The following is a 15,892-nucleotide window of genomic DNA, read 5'->3' as shown; positions in this document are numbered from 1 at the left end:
TCTCATTTCCCACCAGGAAGAGGAATTAACCAAAGGCTCAGCATGCCGGGCCGGAACCAGATTAGGGCCTAAAGCCATCCTGCGGTGTTGCGGCCAGCTCACAAGAAAGCGAGTTGAAGAAAGGAGCTCAGGGGCACTGTAATTCACAAACCTGCAGAGTTATAAATGACAGCTATCGTCCAAAAATAGACTGAAGTAAGGCTGCCAAGAGGACTTGAAAGCGGGGCAGAATTGCAGGAAACCGATTTCAGGAGGTAGACTGGAATTGCATTGAAAGCATAGGAAAAGTGGCAGAACGTCCACAATGATGCACTTGGCCAAAAAGGGCGTATGCGTTTTTTCCTGAATATATTCAGGAAAAAACGCATACGCCCTGTTTGGCCAACCAAGCAAGCTTGCAAAGGAAATCTGCACTACAATGAAGTCTCACTTCCCCCCGGTCAAAAGGGCCATCTGAAAAAAGTGTAAAATCCAGAAAGGCAGGACAGGCCATGGAGAACTGGGAGCCTTGTTATGCTGAAAGGCGGGATGTAAATTGCCAACAACCACTCCGGAGAAGTGTATGGTGTTTCCTGAAACATCTAAAAAACAAAGCAACAGAGCCTAGGGCACTGCCACTTATGGTCCTATAGCTTAGGGAAATTAAAATCAAAAAGACACAGCCACCCCAAAGTTTGGGACGCCTCTGTTTACAAGAACCTCGTTTACAGTACAAGTTCAACATCGCAGAAAGTGAAAAATGGATAAAGAAGTTGTGGTATTTACTTACAAAGCAATATCACTCAGCAATGAAATCTATGTCATCAGGCCCTTAGCAGCACAATGAGTGGATTCAGGTATGATGATTCTAACTGAAATAAGTCACACAGAAAAAGAAACATCATAAGATATCAGTAATACACGGAATGTAAACTTGGCTACACAGGAACTGAATTACAGAACACAACAGGGTCTCAAATTTAGAAAACCAACTTATTCTTGCTTAAGGGTAAAGGTGAGTTGGGGTGCTGCATAGAACCAGAGATTGAAATGAGCACAGATAAAGTTCCTTAAGCCAAATATGGAATAGACAAGAGCTACTCCTTGCTCAACGAAATGGACCCAACACCGCATATTAAACGCCTAAGAATGTACCTGACTAGTAAGTATCTTAAAACCTATGGATTGCTATGTCTCCGAAAGAGAATCAAGAGTGTGTACAGGGGCATAAACGCAGCAGTGATAGGATTGGAGAGGTTCGGTGAGCAAATGAAGACCGTTTGAAGTCATATTGCATGGTACCCATTACACGGGTCTCAACTCTCCAGGTTTAAGGTATTCTTCCTTCAGCTAAAACATGCATGTGGAATCAAGTAAGGTCAACCATGTGAACGAGAGACGTGTTCAAATATGTCTCAGTTTTCCTCCCCTGGTACTCGGGTGCAACATTCCAGATGCTTTACTAACACTCTCCCCACTTGGAGAGTCAGCGCCTTTAACCTCCTGTTTGGCCCAGTTTGCGATTTCTGCGGAAGATGAACAGGAATAGCGAGAACCAATGAGAGGCTAGCTGGAGGTGTCTGGACGGGCAAATTTAACTCTCATTTCCCACCAGGAAGAGGAAATAACCAAAGGCTGAGCGTGCCGTGCCGGAATCAGATTAGGGCCTGAAGCCATCCTGCGGTGTTGCGGCCAGGTCACAAGAAAGCGAGTTGAAGAAAGGAGCTCAGGGGCACTGTAATTCACAAACCTGCAGAGTTATAAATGACAGCTATCGTCCAAAAATAGACTGAAGTAAGGCTGCCAAGAGGACTTGAAAGCGGGGCAGAATTGCAGGAAACCGATTTCAGGAGGTAGACTGGAATTGCATTGAAAGCATAGGAAAAGAGGCAGAACGTCCACAATGATGCACTTGGCCAAAAAGGGCGTATGTGTTTTTTCCTGAATATATTCAGGAAAAAACGCATACGCCCTTTTTGGCCAACCAAAAAGCTTGCAAAGGAAATCTGCACTACAATGAAGTCTCACTTCCCCCTGGTCAAAAGGGCCATCTGAAAAAAGTGTAAAATCCAGAAAGGCAGGACAGGCCATGGAGAACTGGGAGCCTTGTTATGCTGATGGGCGGGATGTAAATTGCCAACAACCACTCGGGAGAAGTGTATGGTGTTTCCTGAAACATCTAAAAAACAAAGCAACAGAGCCTAGGGCACTTCCACTTATGGTCCTATAGCTTAGGGAATTTAAAATCAAAAAGACACAGCCACCCCAAAGTTTGGAACGGCTCTGTTTACAAGAACCTCGTTTACAGTACAAGTTCAACATCGCAGAAAGTGAAAAATGGATAAAGAAGTTGTGGTATTTACTTACAAAGCAATATCACTCAGCAATGAAATCTATGTCATCAGGCCCTTAGCATCACAATGAGTGGATTCAGGTATGATGATTCTAACTGAAATAAGTCACACAGAAAATGAACCATCATAAGATATCAGTAATACACGGAATGTAAACTTGGCTACACAGGAACTGAATTACAGAACAGAACAGGGTCTCAAATTTAGAAAACCAACTTATGCTTGCTTAAGGGTAAAGGTGAGTTGGGGTGCTGCATAAAACCAGAGATTGAAATGAGCACAGATAAAGTTCCTTAAGCCAAATATGGAATAGACAAGAGCTACTCCTTGCTCAACGAAATGGACTCAACACCGCATATTAAACGCCTAAGAATGTACCTGACTAGTAAGTATCTTAAAACCTATGGATTGCTATGTCTCCGAAAGAGAATCAAGCATGTGTACAGGGGCATAAACGCAGCAGTGATAGGATTGGAGAGGTTCGGTGAGCAAATGAAGACCCTTTGAAGTCATATTGCATGGTACCCATTCCACAGGTCTCAACTCTCCAGGTTTAAGGTATTCTTCCTTCAGCTAAAACATGCATGTGGAACCCAAGTATGATCAACCATGTGAACGGGAGACGTGTTCAAATATGTCTCAGTTTTCCTCCCCTGGTACTCGGGTGCAACATTCCAGACGCTTTACTAACACTCTCCCCACTTGGAGAGTCAGCGCCTTTAACCTCCTGTTTGGCCCAGTTTGCAATTTCTGCGGAAGATGAACAGGAATAGCGAGAACCAATGAGAGGCTAGCTGGAGGTGTCTGGACGGGCAAATTTAACTCTCATTTCCCACCAGGAAGAGGAAATAACCAAAGGCTCAGCGTGCCGTACCGGAACCAGATTAGGGCCTGAAGCCATCCTGCGGTGTTGCGGCCAGCTCAAAAGAAAGCGAGTTGAAGAAAGGAGCTCAGGGGCACTGTAATTCACAAACCTGCAGAGTTATAAATGACAGCTATCGTCCGAAAATATACTGAAGTAAGGCTGCCAAGAGGACTTGAAAGCGGGGCAGAACTGCAGGAAACCGATTTCAGGAGGTAGACTGGAATTGCATTGAAAGCATAGGAAAAGAGGCAGAACGTCCACAATGATGCACTTGGCCAAAAAGGGCGTATGCGTTTTTTCCTGAATATATTCAGGAAAAAACGCATACGCCCTTTTTGGCCAACCAAGCAAGCTTGCAAAGGAAATCTGCACTACAATGAAGTCTCACTTCCCCCCGGTCAAAAGGGCCATCTGAAAAAAGTGTAAAATCCAGAAAGGCAGGACAGGCCATGGAGAACTGGGAGCCTTGTTATGCTGATGGGCGGGATGTAAATTGCCAACAACCACTCGGGAGAAGTGTATGGTGTTTCCTGAAACATCTAAAAAACAAAGCAACAGAACCTAGGGCACTGCCACTTATGGTCCTATAGCTTAGGGAAATTAAAATCAAAAAGACACAGCCACCCCAAAGTTTGGAACGGCTCTGTTTACAAGAACCTCGTTTACAGTACAAGTTCAACATCGCAGAAAGTGAAAAATGGAGAAAGAAGTTGTGGTATTTACTTACAAAGCAATATCACTCAGCAATGAAATCTGTGTCATCAGGCCCTTAGCAGCACAATGAGTGTATTCAGGTATGATGATTCTAACTGAAGTAAGTCACACAGAAAAAGAAACATCATAAGATATCAGTAATACACGGAATGGAAACTTGGCTACACAGGAACTGAATTACAGAACAGAACAGGGTCTCAAATTTAGAAAACCAACTTATGCTTGCTTAAGGGTAAAGGTGAGTTGGGGTGCTGCATAAAACCAGAGATTGAAATGAGCACAGATAAAGTTCCTTAAGCCAAATATGGAATAGACAAGAGCTACTCCTTGCTCAACGAAATGGACTCAACACCGCATATTAAACGCCTAAGAATGTACCTGACTAGTAAGTATCTTAAAACCTATGGATTGCTATGTCTCCGAAAGAGAATCAAGCATGTGTACAGGGGCATAAACGCAGCAGTGATAGGATTGGAGAGGTTCGGTGAGCAAATGAAGACCCTTTGAAGTCATATTGCATGGTACCCATTCCACAGGTCTCAACTCTCCAGGTTTAAGGTATTCTTCCTTCAGCTAAAACATGCATGTGGAACCCAAGTATGATCAACCATGTGAACGGGAGACGTGTTCAAATATGTCTCAGTTTTCCTCCCCTGGTACTCGGGTGCAACATTCCAGACGCTTTACTAACACTCTCCCCACTTGGAGAGTCAGCGCCTTTAACCTCCTGTTTGGCCCAGTTTGCAATTTCTGCGGAAGATGAACAGGAATAGCGAGAACCAATGAGAGGCTAGCTGGAGGTGTCTGGACGGGCAAATTTAACTCTCAATTCCCACCAGAAAGAGGAAATAACCAAAGGCTCAGCGTGCCGTACCGGAACCAGATTAGGGCCTGAAGCCATCCTGCGGTGTTGCGGCCAGCTCAAAAGAAAGCGAGTTGAAGAAAGGAGCTCAGGGGCACTGTAATTCACAAACCTGCAGAGTTATAAATGACAGCTATCGTCCAAAAATATACTGAAGTAAGGCTGCCAAGAGGACTTGAAAGCGGGGCAGAATTGCAGGAAACCGATTTCAGGAGGTAGACTGGAATTACATTGAAAGCATAGGAAAAGAGGCAGAACGTCCACAATGATGCACTTGGCCAAAAAAGGCGTATGCGTTTTTTCCTGAATATATTCAGGAAAAAACGCATACGTCCTTTTTGGCCAACCAAGCACGCTTGCAAAGGAAATCTGCACTACAATGAAGTCTCACTTCCCCCCGGTCAAAAGGGCCATCTGAAAAAAGTGTAAAATCCAGAAAGGCAGGACAGGCCATGGAGAACTGGGAGCCTTGTTATGCTGATGGGCGGGATGTAAATTGCCAACAACCACTCGGGAGAAGTGTATGGTGTTTCCTGAAACATCTAAAAAACAAAGCAACAGAACCTAGGGCACTTCCACTTATGGTCCTATAGCTTAGGGAAATTAAAATCAAAAAGACACAGCCACCCCAAAGTTTGGGACGCCTCTGTTTACAAGAACCTTGTTTACAGTACAAGTTCAACATCGCAGAAAGTGAAAAATGGAGAAAGAAGTTGTGGTATTTACTTACAAAGCAATATCACTCAGCAATGAAATCTGTGTCATCAGGCCCTTAGCAGCACAATGAGTGGATTCAGGTATGATGATTCTAACTGAAGTAAGTCACACAGAAAAAGAAACATCATAAGATATCAGTAATACACGGAATGTAAACTTGGCTACACAGGAACTGAATTACAGAACAGAACAGGGACTCAAATTTAGAAAACCAACTTATGCTTGCTTAAGGGTAAAGGTGAGTTGGGGTGCTGCATAAAACCAGAGATTGAAATGAGCACAGATAAAGTTCCTTAAGCCAAATATGGAATAGACAAGAGCTACTCCTTGCTCAACGAAATGGACTCAACAACGCATATTAAACGCCTAAGAATGTACCTGACTTGTAAGTATCTTAAAACCTATGGATTGCTATGTCTCCAAAAGAGAATCAAGCATGTGTACAGGGGCATAAACGCAGCAGTGATAGGATTGGAGAGGTTGGGTGAGCAAATGAATACCCTTTGAACTCATATTGCAGGGTACCCATTCCACGTGTTTCAACTACCTAGGTTAAAGGTATTCTTCCTTCATCTAAAACATGCATGTGGAACCTAGAGTATGATCAACCATGTGATCGGGAGACGTGTTCAAATATGTCTCAGTTTTCGTACCCTGGTACTCGGGTGCAACATTCCAGACGCTTTACTAACACTCTCCCGACTTGGAGAGTCAGTCCCTTTAACCTCCTGTTTGGCCCAGTTTGCAATTTCTGCGGAACATGAACAGGAATAGCGAGAACCAATGGAGACTAGCTGGAGGTGTCTGGACGGGCAAATTTAACTCTCATTTCCTACCAGGAAGAGGAATTAACCAAAGGCTCAGCGTGCCATGCCAGAATCAGATTAGGGCCTGAAGCCATCCTGCGGTGTTGCGGCCAGGTCACAAGAAAGCGAGTTGAAGAAAGGAGCTCAGGGGCACTGTAATTCACAAACCTGCAGAGTTATAAATGACAGCTATCGTCCAAAAATAGACTGAAGTAAGGCTGCCAAGAGGACTTGAAAGCGGGGCAGAATTGCAGGAAACCGATTTCAGGAGGTAGACTGGAATTGCATTGAAAGCACAGGAAAAGAGGCAGAACGTCCACAATGATGTACTTGGCCAAAAAGGGCGTATGCGTTTTTTCCTGAATATATTCAGGAAAAAACGCATACGCCCTTTTTGGCCAACCAAGCAAGCTTGCAAAGGAAATCTGCACTACAATGAAGTCTCACTTCCCCCCAGTCAAAAGGGCCATCTGAAAAAAGTGTAAAATCCAGAAAGGCAGGACAGGCCATGGAGAACTGGGAGCCTTGTTATGCTGATGGGCGGGATGTAAATTGCCAACAGACACTCGGGAGAAGTGTATGGTGTTTCCTGAAACATCTAAAAAACAAAGCAACAGAGCCTAGGGCACTGCCACTTATGGTCCTATAGCTTAGGGAAATTAAAATCAAAAAGACACAGCCACCCCAAAGTTTGGGACGCCTCTGTTTACAAGAACCTCGTTTACAGTACAAGTTCAACATCGCAGAAAGTGAAAAATGGATAAAGAAGTTGTGGTATTTACTTACAAAGCAATATCACTCAGCAATGAAATCTATGTCATCAGGCCCTTAGCAGCACAATGAGTGGATTCAGGTATGATGATTCTAACTGAAATAAGTCACACAGAAAATGAACCATCATAAGATATCAGTAATACATGGAATGTAAACTTGGCTACACAGGAACTGAATTACAGAACAGAACAGGGTCTCAAATTTAGAAAACCAACTTATGCTTGCTTAAGGGTAAAGGTGAGTTGGGGTGCTGCATAAAACCAGAGATTGAAATGAGCACAGATAAAGTTCCTTAAGTCAAATATGGAATAGACAAGAGCTACTCCTTGCTCAACGAAATGGACTCAACACCGCATATTAAACGCCTAAGAATGTACCTGACTAGTAAGTATCTTAAAACCTATGGATTGCTATGTCTCCGAAAGAGAATCAAGCATGTGTACAGGGGCATAAACGCAGCAGTGATAGGATTGGAGAGGTTCGGTGAGCAAATGAAGACCCTTTGAAGTCATATTGCATGGTACCCATTCCACGGGTCTCAACTCTCCAGGTTTAAGGTATTCTTCCTTCAGCTAAAACATGCATGTGGAACCCAAGTATGATCAACCATGTGAACGGGAGACGTGTTCAAATATCTCTCAGTTTTCCTCCCCTGGTACTCGGGTGCAACATTCCAGACGCTTTACTAACACTCTCCCCACTTGGAGAGTCAGCACCTTTAACCTCCTGTTTGGCCCAGTTTGCAATTTCTGCGGAAGATGAACAGGAATAGCGAGAACCAATGAGAGGCTAGCTGGAGGTGTCTGGACGGGCAAATTTAACTCTCATTTCCCACCAGGAAGAGGAAATAACCAAAGGCTCAGCGTGCCGTACCGGAACCAGATTAGGGCCTGAAGCCATCCTGCGGTGTTGCGGCCAGCTCAAAAGAAAGCGAGTTGAAGAAAGGAGCTCAGGGGCACTGTAATTCACAAACCTGCAGAGTTATAAATGACAGCTATCGTCCAAAAATAGACTGAAGTAAGGCTGCCAAGAGGACTTGAAAGCGGGGCAGAATTGCAGGAAACCGATTTCAGGAGGTAGACTGGAATTGCATTGAAAGCATAGGAAAAGAGGCAGAACGTCCACAATGATGCACTTGGCCAAAAAGGGCGTATGCGTTTTTTCCTGAATATATTCAGGAAAAAATGCATACGCCCTTTTTGGCCAACCAAGCAAGCTTGCAAAGGAAATCTGCACTACAATGAAGTCTCACTTCCCCCCGGTCAAAAGGGCCATCTGAAAAAAGTGTAAAATCCAGAAAGGCAGGACAGGCCATGGAGAACTGGGAGCCTTGTTATGCTGATGGGCGGGATGTAAATTGCCAACAACCACTCGGGAGAAGTGTATGGTGTTTCCTGAAACATCTAAAAAACAAAGCAACAGAACCTAGGGCACTTCCACTTATGGTCCTATAGCTTAGGGAAATTAAAATCAAAAAGACACAGCCACCCCAAAGTTTGGAACGGCTCTGTTTACAAGAACCTCGTTTACAGTACAAGTTCAACATCGCAGAAAGTGAAAAATGGAGAAAGAAGTTGTGGTATTTACTTACAAAGCAATATCACTCAGCAATGAAATCTGTGTCATCAGGCCCTTAGCAGCACAATGAGTGGATTCAGGTATGATGATTCTAACTGAAGTAAGTCACACAGAAAAAGAAACATCATAAGATATCAGTAATACACGGAATGTAAACTTGGCTACACAGGAACTGAATTACAGAACAGAACAGCGTCTCAAATTTAGAAAAACAACTTATGCTTGCTTAAGGGGAAAGGTGAGTTGGGGTGCTGCATAAAAACAGAGATTGAAATGAGCACAGATAAAGTTCCTTAAGTCAAATATGGAATAGACAAGAGCTACTCCTTGCTCAACGAAATGGACTCAACACCGCATATTAAACGCCTAAGAATGTACCTGACTAGTAAGTATCTTAAAACCTATGGATTGCTATGTCTCCGAAAGAGAATCAAGCGTGTGTACAGGGGCATAAACGCAGCAGTGATAGGATTGGAGAGGTTCGGTGAGCAAATGAAGACCCTTTGAAGTCATATTGCATGGTACCCATTAAACGGGTCTTAACTCTCCAGGTTTAAGGTATTCTTCCTTCACCTAAAACATGCATGTGGAACCCAAGTATGATCAACCATGTGAACGGGAGACGTGTTCAAATATGTCTCAGTTTTCCTCCCCTGGTACTCGGGTGCAACATTCCAGACGCTTTAATAACACTCTCCCCACTTGGAGAGTCAGCGCCTTTAACCTCCTGTTTGGCCCAGTTTGCAATTTCCGCGGAAGATGAACAGGAATAGCGAGAACCAATGAGAGACTAGCTGGAGGTGTCTGGACGGGCAAATTTAACTCTCATTTCCCACCAGGAAGAGGAAATAACCAAAGGCTCAGCGTGCCGTGCCGGAACCAGATTAGGGCCTGAAGCCATCCTGCGGTGTTGCGGCCAGGTCACAAGAAAGCAAGTTGAAGAAAGGAGCTCAGGGGCACTGTAATTCACAAACCTGCAGAGTTATAAATGACAGCTATCGTCCAAAAATAGACTGAAGTAAGGCTGCCAAGAGGACTTGAAAGCGGGGCAGAATTGCAGGAAACCGATTTCAGGAGGTAGACTGGAATTGCATTGAAAGCATAGGAAAAGAGGCAGAACGTCCACAATGATGCACTTGGCCAAAAAGGGCGTATGCGTTTTTTCCTGAATATATTCAGGAAAAAACGCATACGCCCTTTTTGGCCAACCAAGCAAGCTTGCAAAGGAAATCTGCACTACAATGAAGTCTCACTTCCCCCCGGTCAAAAGGGCCATCTGAAAAAAGTGTAAAATCCAGAAAGGCAGGACAGGCCATGGACAACTGGGAGCCTTGTTATGCTGATGGGCGGGATGTAAATTGCCAACAACCACTCGGGAGAAGTGTATGGTGTTTCCTGAAACATCTAAAAAACAAAGCAACAGAGCCTAGGGCACTTCCACTTATGGTCCTATAGCTTAGGGAAATTAAAATCAAAAAGACACAGCCACCCCAAAGTTTGGGACGCCTCCGTTTACAAGAACCTCGTTTACCATACAAGTTCAATATCACAGAAAGTGAAAAATGGATAAAGAACTTGTGGTACTTACGTACAATGCAGTATCACTCAGCAATGAAATCTATGTCATCATGCCCGTAGCAGCATAATGAGTGGATTCAGGTACGATGATTCTAACTGAAATAAGTCACACAGAAAAAGAAACATCATAAGATATCAGTAATACACGGAATGTAAACTTGGCTACACAGGAACTGAATTACAGAACAGAACAGGGTCTCAAATTTAGAAAACCAACTTATGCTTGCTTAAGGGGAAAGGTGAGTTGGGGTGCTGCATAAAACCAGAGATTGAAATGAGCACAGATAAAGTTCCTTAAGCCAAATATGGAATAGACAAGAGCTACTCCTTGCTCAACGAAATGGACTCAACAACGCATATTAAACGCCTAAGAATGTACCTGACTTGTAAGTATCTTAAAACCTATGGATTGCTATGTCTCCAAAAGAGAATCAAGCATGTGTACAGGGGCATAAACGCAGCAGTGATAGGATTGGAGAGGTTGGGTGAGCAAATGAAGACCCTTTGAACTCATATTGCAGGGTACCCATTCCACGTGTTTCAACTACCTAGGTTTAAGGTATTCTTCCTTCATCTAAAACATGCATGTGGAACCTAGAGTATGATCAACCATGTGATCGGGAGACGTGTTCAAATATGTCTCAGTTTTCCTCCCCTGGTACTCGGGTGCAACATTCCAGACGCTTTACTAACACTCTCCCGACTTGGAGAGTCAGTCCCTTTAACCTCCTGTTTGGCCCAGTTTGCAATTTCTGCGGAAGATGAACAGGAATAGCGAGAACCAATGGAGACTAGCTGGAGGTGTCTGGACGGGCAAATTTAACTCTCATTTCCTACCAGGAAGAGGAATTAACCAAAGGCTCAGCGTGCCATGCCAGAATCAGATTAGGGCCTGAAGCCATCCTGCGGTGTTGCGGCCAGGTCACAAGAAAGCGAGTTGAAGAAAGGAGCTCAGGGGCACTGTAATTCACAAACCTGCAGAGTTATAAATGACAGCTATCGTCCAAAAATAGACTGAAGTAAGGCTGCCAAGAGGACTTGAAAGCGGGGCAGAATTGCAGGAAACCGATTTCAGGAGGTAGACTGGAATTGCATTGAAAGCATAGGAAAAGAGGCAGAACGTCCACAATGATGCACTTGGCCAAAAAGGGCGTATGCGGTTTTTCCTGAATATATTCAGGAAAAAACGCATACGACCTTTTTGGCCAACCAAGCAAGCTTGCAAAGGAAATCTGCACTACAATGAAGTCTCACTTCCCCCCAGTCAAAAGGGCCATCTGAAAAAAGTGTAAAATCCAGAAAGGCAGGACAGGCCATGGAGAACTGGGAGCCTTGTTATGCTGATGGGCGGGATGTAAATTGCCAACAGACACTCGGGAGAAGTGTATGGTGTTTCCTGAAACATCTAAAAAACAAAGCAACAGAGCCTAGGGCACTGCTACTTATGGTCCTATAGCTTAGGGAAATTAAAATCAAAAAGACACAGCCACCCCAAAGTTTGGGACGCCTCTGTTTATAAGAACCTCGTTTACAGTACAAGTTCAACATCGCAGAAAGTGAAAAATGGATAAAGAAGTTGTGGTATTTACTTACAAAGCAATATCACTCAGCAATGAAATCTATGTCATCAGGCCCTTAGCATCACAATGAGTGGATTCAGGTATGATGATTCTAACTGAAATAAGTCACACAGAAAATGAACCATCATAAGATATCAGTAATACACGGAATGTAAACTTGGCTACACAGGAACTGAATTACAGAACAGAACAGGGTCTCAAATTTAGAAAACCAACTTATGCTTGCTTAAGGGTAAAGGTGAGTTGGGGTGCTGCATAAAACCAGAGATTGAAATGAGCACAGATAAAGTTCCTTAAGCCAAATATGGAATAGACAAGAGCTACTCCTTGCTCAACGAAATGGACTCAACACCGCATATTAAACGCCTAAGAATGTACCTGACTAGTAAGTATCTTAAAACCTATGGATTGCTATGTCTCCGAAAGAGAATCAAGCATGTGTACAGGGGCATAAACGCAGCAGTGATAGGATTGGAGAGGTTCGGTGAGCAAATGAAGACCCTTTGAAGTCATATTGCATGGTACCCATTCCACAGGTCTCAACTCTCCAGGTTTAAGGTATTCTTCCTTCAGCTAAAACATGCATGTGGAACCCAAGTATGATCAACCATGTGAACGGGACACGTGTTCAAATATGTCTCAGTTTTCCTCCCCTGGTACTCGGGTGCAACATTCCAGACGCTTTACTAACACTCTCCCCACTTGGAGAGTCAGCGCCTTTAACCTCCTGTTTGGCCCAGTTTGCAATTTCTGCGGAAGATGAACAGGAATAGCGAGAACCAATGAGAGGCTAGCTGGAGGTGTCTGGACGGGCAAATTTAACTCTCATTTCCCACCAGGAAGAGGAAATAACCAAAGGCTCAGCGTGCCGTACCGGAACCAGATTAGGGCCTGAAGCCATCCTGCGGTGTTGCGGCCAGCTCAAAAGAAAGCGAGTTGAAGAAAGGAGCTCAGGGGCACTGTAATTCACAAACCTGCAGAGTTATAAATGACAGCTATCGTCCAAAAATAGACTGAAGTAAGGCTGCCAAGAGGACTTGAAAGCGGGGCAGAATTGCAGGAAACCGATTTCAGGAGGTAGACTGGAATTGCATTGAAAGCATAGGAAAAGAGGCAGAACGTCCACAATGATGCACTTGGCCAAAAAGGGCGTATGCGTTTTTTCCTGAATATATTCAGGAAAAAACGCATACGCCCTTTTTGGCCAACCAAGCAAGCTTGCAAAGGAAATCTGCACTACAATGAAGTCTCACTTCCCCCCGGTCAAAACGGCCATCTGAAAAAAGTGTAAAATCCAGAAAGGCAGGACAGGCCATGGAGAACTGGGAGCCTTGTTATGCTGATGGGCGGGATGTAAATTGCCAACAACCACTCGGGAGAAGTGTATGGTGTTTCCTGAAACATCTAAAAAACAAAGCAACAGAACCTAGGGCACTGCCACTTATGGTCCTATAGCTTAGGGAAATTAAAATCAAAAAGACACAGCCACCCCAAAGTTTGGAACGGCTCTGTTTACAAGAACCTCGTTTACAGTACAAGTTCAACATCGCAGAAAGTGAAAAATGGAGAAAGAAGTTGTGGTATTTACTTACAAAGCAATATCACTCAGCAATGAAATCTGTATCATCAGGCCCTTAGCAGCACAATGAGTGTATTCAGGTATGATGATTCTAACTGAAGTAAGTCACACAGAAAAAGAAACATCATAAGATATCAGTAATACACGGAATGTAAACTTGGCTACACAGGAACTGAATTACAGAACAGAACAGGGTCTCAAATTTAGAAAACCAACTTATGCTTGCTTAAGGGGAAAGGTGAGTTGGGGTGCTGCATAAAACCAGAGATTGAAATGAGCACAGATAAAGTTCCTTAAGTCAAATATGGAATAGACAAGAGCTACTCCTTGCTCAACGAAATGGACTCAACACTGCATATTAAACGCCTAAGAATGTACCTGACTAGTAAGTATCTTAAAACCTATGGATTGCTATGTCTCCGAAAGAGAATCAAGCATGTGAACAGGGGCATAAACGCAGCAGTGATAGGATTGGAGAGGTTCGGTGAGCAAATGAAGACCCTTTGAAGTCATATTGCATGGTACCCATTACACGGGTCTCAACTCTCCAGGTTTAAGGTATTCTTCCTTCAGCTAAAACATGCATGTGGAACCCAAGTATGATCAACCATGTGAACGGGAGACGTGTTCAAATATGTCTCAGTTTTCCTCCCCTGGTACTCGGGTGCAACATTCCAGACGCTTTACTAACACTCTCCCCACTTGGAGAGTCAGCACCTTTAACCTCCTGTTTGGCCCAGTTTGCAATTTCTGCGGAAGATGAACAGGAATAGCGAGAACCAATGAGAGACTAGCTGGAGGTGTCTGGACGGGCAAATTTAACTCTCATTTCCCACCAGGAAGAGGAAATAACCAAAGGCTCAGCGTGCCGTGCCGGAACCAGTTTAGGGCCTGAAGACATCCTGCGGTGTTGCGGCCAGGTCACAAGAAAGCAAGTTGAAGAAAGGAGCTCAGGGGCACTGTAATTCACAAACCTGCAGAGTTATAAATGACAGCTATCGTCCAAAAATAGACTGAAGTAAGGCTGCCAAGAGGACTTGAAAGCGGGGCAGAATTGCAGGAAACCGATTTCAGGAGGTAGACTGGAATTGCATTGAAAGCATAGGAAAAGAGGCAGAACGTCCACAATGATGCACTTGGCCAAAAAGGGCGTATGCGTTTTTTCCTGAATATATTCAGGAAAAAACGCATACGCCCTTTTTGGCCAACCAAGCAAGCTTGCAAAGGAAATCTGCACTACAATGAAGTCTCACTTCCCCCCGGTCAAAACGGCCATCTGAAAAAAGTGTAAAATCCAGAAAGGCAGGACAGGCCATGGAGAACTGGGAGCCTTGTTATGCTGATGGGCGGGATGTAAATTGCCAACAACCACTCAGGAGAAGTGTATGGTGTTTCCTGAAACATCTAAAAAACAAAGCAACAGAGCCTAGGGCACTTCCACTTATGGTCCTATAGCTTAGGGAAATTAAAATCAAAAAGACACAGCCACCCCAAAGTTTGGGACGCCTCCGTTTACAAGAACCTCGTTTACCGTACAAGTTCAATATCACAGAAAGTGAAAAATGGATAAAGAACTTGTGGTACTTAAGTACAATGCAGTATCACTCAGCAATGAAATCTATGTCATCAGGCCCGTAGCAGCATAATGAGTGGATTCAGGTACGATGATTCTAACTGAAATAAGTCACACAGAAAAAGAAACATCATAAGATATCACTAATACACGGAATGTAAACTTGGCTACACAGGAACTGCATTCCAAAACAGAACAGGGTCTCAAATTTAGAAAACCAACTTATGCTTGCTTAAGGGGAAAGGTGAGTTGGGGTGCTGCATAAAACCAGAGATTGAAATGAGCACAGATAAAGTTCCTTAAGCCAAATATGGAATAGACAAGAGCTACTCCTTGCTCAACGAAATGGACTCAACACCGCATATTAAACGCCTAAGAATGTACCTGACTAGTAAGTATCTTAAAACCTATGGATTGCTATGTCTCCGAAAGAGAATCAAGCATGTGTACAGGGGCATAAACGCAGCAGTGATAGGATTGGAGAGGTTCGGTGAGCAAATGAAGACCCTTTGAAATCATATTGCATGGTACCCATTCCACGGGTTTCAACTACCCAGGTTTAAGGTATTCTTCCTTCAGCTAAAATATGCATGTGGAACCCAGAGTATGATCAACCATGTGATCGGGAGACGTGTTCAAATATGTCTCAGTTTTCGTACCCTGGTACTCGGGTGCAACATTCCAGACGCTTTACTAACACTCTCCCCACTTGGAGAGTCAGTCCCTTTAACCTCCTGTTTGGCCCAGTTTGCAATTTCTGCGGAAGATGAACAGGAATAGCGAGAACCAATGAGAGGCTAGCTGGAGGTGTCTGGACGGGCAAATTTAACTCTCATTTCCCACCAGGAAGAGGAATTAACCAAAGGCTCAGCATGCCGGACCGGAACCAGATTAGGGCCTGAAGCCATCTTGCGGTGTTGCGGCCAGGTCACA

The 15,892-nt window shown here is 44.0% G+C and overlaps 1 long non-coding RNA gene across 5 annotated transcripts in view; it reads right to left on the bottom strand.

Moving 5' to 3' along the window:
• LOC307181178 overlaps positions 1–15,892 on the bottom strand; it is a 523,312-nt gene that overhangs the window by 137,817 nt on the left and 369,603 nt on the right. For 2 of the 5 annotated variants that reach the window (XR_013826074.1, XR_013826075.1), the window contains exon 2: positions 14,971–15,060. The exons of the other annotated variants lie outside the window; for them this stretch is intronic. This is a non-coding gene — a long non-coding RNA (uncharacterized lncRNA). The remainder of the gene's footprint in view (positions 1–14,970; positions 15,061–15,892) is intronic. 5 annotated transcript variants of the gene reach the window in all.

This window comes from Stenella coeruleoalba (genome assembly GCF_951394435.1).
Source record: "Stenella coeruleoalba genome assembly, contig: scaffold_184, whole genome shotgun sequence".
Classification (NCBI taxonomy): Eukaryota; Metazoa; Chordata; class Mammalia; order Artiodactyla; family Delphinidae; genus Stenella; species Stenella coeruleoalba.
The sequence above is the reverse complement of the archived record's forward strand: the minus strand, read 5'-3'. Positions and strand labels throughout refer to the sequence as shown.